Consider the following 3496-nt stretch of genomic DNA (forward strand, 5'->3'; position numbering starts at 1 on the left):
GGAGATATCTTTGAGGAAAGTGTCAGTCCCCATTCTTTTTTTCTTGAAATGGCCCCGTAGTAAAATACTAGTGAAGATTGGCTACAACCACCTGCGGTCCTGCACTCCAAATTAAATTCAGTGTTTGCCGGGGATGTAGTTCCTTGCTTTCTGTGTGTCACTCTATCTGTGTTAATACTTGTGTTAATATTTGTAAAGCGCATGCAGTCTCTCTCTATCCCTATCTCTCCCTCTATCTTCTCCTCTCTCTCTCTCTCTCTCTCTCTCTCTCTCTCTCTCTCTCTCTCTCTCTCTCTCTCTCTCTCAGTATATATATATATATCATTCTCTCTCTCTCTCTGCCACTCTCTCTCTCTTTCTCTCTCTCTCTGCTAAGAGATTTTAACAAATTTCGGAAGAAAGTCTCTGCTGACATTCAATTGTTTCTTTCACAATTTCTGATGTTTTATATATATAGAGAGAGATAGTGAGATACGTGTGTGTGTGTGTGTGTGTGTGTGTGTGTATGTGTGTGTGCGTGCATGTATGGGTTTGGGTGTGTGTGCGCGCGCGCGCGCGTGTGTGTGTGTGTGTGTGTGTGTGTATGTGTGTGTGTGTGTGTGAGTGTGTGTAATTGTGTGTGTATGTGTGCGTGCGTGCGTGTGTGTATGTGTGTGTATGTGTGTATGTGTGCGTGCGTGCGTGCGTGAGTGTGTGCGGTGTGTGTGTGTGTGTGGATGTGTGTGAGCGGGGTTGTGTGTGGTGGTACGTGTGTCAGTGTGTGTGAATCGATGCTGGACAAAGAGAGAGGGGGAGGGCGGAGAGTAACATAACGAGAGAGAGAGAGAGAAAGAGACAAAGAGACAAACAGACCAGAAATAAAAAGTCGCGTAAGGCGAAAATACAACATTTAGTCAAGCTCAGTCGAACTCACAGAATGAAACTGAACGCACTGCATTTTTTCACAATGACCGTAGTCCGGCGCTTGTGCAAAACGGAGTGAAACTGACGAGCCTGTTCAGCGCGGTGGTGGTTTCGCTGTGCTGTACCTCTCTTCGTTTTAACTTTCTGAGCGTGTTTTTAATCCAAACATATCATATCTATATGTTTTTGGAATCAGGAACCGACAAGGAATAAGATGAAATTGTTTTTAAATCGATTTCGGAAATTTTATTTTGATCATAATTTTTATATTTTTAATTTTCAGAACTTGTTTTTAATCCAAATGTAACCGTGTGCCGAAACACTACGATCACTTCGGGAAGCGAAGTGCAATCAAACAGGATTGAAAATGTTAGGGCTAATTTCTTAGCCCTATAAAAACTGTTATGCAAACCCGAAGGTTTCCATGAACATACAGACAATCGGAAACCACCAGACCCCATCACAAACAGAATTCTACAATCCACTAGTGTTGACTTTTAAAGGCCAACAACTCGGGTGCAGAGTCTGCTGTGAAAGGAGCGGTAGCCTCCCCTGTCACAATCGCCCCCGTTTGAAATGAACTTCGTCCCGAAGTTCCGAACCGGGGGACCACTGTCCATCCCAAGTTCGCAGAATGGGAACAGCACGAAAATGTTCAGTGGTCATATTATGCCATTACCTGAACATATCATGCCGAGTCCCATCCCTGTTCGCAAGCGCCAGATGTAACCGTGTGCCGAAACACTACGATCACCTCGGGAAGCGAAGTGCAATCAAACAGGATAGAAAATATTAGGGCTAATTTCTTAGCCCTATAAAAACTGTTATGCAAACCCGAAGGTTTCCATGAACATACAGACAATCGCAAACCACCAGACCCCATCACAAACAGAATTCTACAATCCACTGGTGTTGACTTTTAAAGGCCAACAACTCGGGTGCAGAGTTTGCTGTGAAAGGAGCGGTAGCCTCCCCTGTCACACAAATATAACATATTTATATGTTTTTGGAATCAGATAATGACGAAGAATAAGATGAAATTGTTTTTGGATCGTTAAATAAAAAATTAAAATTAATTACAAGTTTCCGATTTTTAATGACCAAACTCACTCATTAGTTTTTAAGCCACTAAGCTGAAATGCAATACCAAACCCCGGCCTTTGTCGAAGATTGCTTTGCAAAAATTGCAATCAATTTGATGGAAAAATGAGGGTGTGACAGTGCCGCCTCAACTTTTACAAAAAGCCGGATATGACGTCATCAAAGGTATTTATCGAAAAAATGAAAAAAGCGTCCGGGGATATCATTCCCAGAAACTCTCATGTCAAATTTCATAAAGATCGGTCCAGTAGTTTAGTCTGAATCGCTCTACACACGCACAGACAGACACACACACACACATACACCACGACCCTCGTCTCGATTCCCCCTCTACGTTAACACATGTAGTCAACAGATTGACAGAGACAAAAGCAGAGACAAAAACAAAACAAACAAGAAATTCCTCCGAGGTAGGAAAAACACCCCCGTCCTTAGCATTCTCACTGCCACCAACTGAGCAGGCACTGCTAACAAGTGTGGTTATTTCCCTTTGACCATTAATATGTCCCTCTATAAGTCCTTGTAGAATCTTAATCCACCAATAACTCCCTAACCGTGTGTTTGACTGGTCCCAATTTTTGTAAGGACCGTCTCAGGAATGTATAGAACCTGTTCACCAAGTTTGGTGACGATCGGTCCGTTCATTCTTGAGATCTATATGCGAACACAAACACACAAACAAACAAACACATCGACCGAATCCTATACACACCCCTTTTCCGGGGGTGTAAAGACAGAGAACACGCTGTTTTTCACAGACCGAAGCACAGCCTGATACCACCTTAGCAACATTCCCAATCAGTACAAAACATACCCCAGAGAAAGTAGGACTACAGACGTTCTGAATAATATATGAACTAGGCGAGAAGGAGTCAATCGCTATGCTCACAAGTGCAGGGTCAACTCAATTATGCCTTTCGCGGTGAACATAGCCCTAGACGTGTGTTTTAACCACAGACATATACTAGGGTCAACAACTGAGGTATAATTACACCCCCGGTATAGGGGTGTGTATAGGATTCGGTCGATGTGTTTGTTTGTTTGTTTGTTTGTCTGTGTGTGTGTTTGTGTTCGCATATAGATCTCAAGAATGAACGGACCGATCGTCACCAAACTTGGTGAACAGGTTCTATACATTCCTGAGACGGTCCTTACAAAAATTTGGGACCAGTCAAACACACGGTTAGGGAGTTATTGGTGGATTAAGATTCTACAAGGACTTATAGAGGGACATATTAATGGTCAAAGGGAAATAACCTTCTCAGTTGGTGGCAGTGAGAATGGTTATTTCCCTTTGACCAACGGGGGTGTTTTTCCTACCTCGGAGGAATTTCTTGTTTCACTATACCTTAACATTACTGCCTGTGGCAACGACTGTGTAAACCACCTCAGATCTGATCATGGGATAAAAGCATCCTTCCATTTAGAAATGATATAATGAAAATTAAATATGGAAAAAAGGCAATGACAGAATGAAATAAAAATAGACAGA

The sequence above is a fragment of the Littorina saxatilis genome, linkage group LG12, assembly GCF_037325665.1.
Source record: "Littorina saxatilis isolate snail1 linkage group LG12, US_GU_Lsax_2.0, whole genome shotgun sequence".
Lineage (NCBI taxonomy): Eukaryota > Metazoa > Mollusca > Gastropoda > Littorinimorpha > Littorinidae > Littorina > Littorina saxatilis.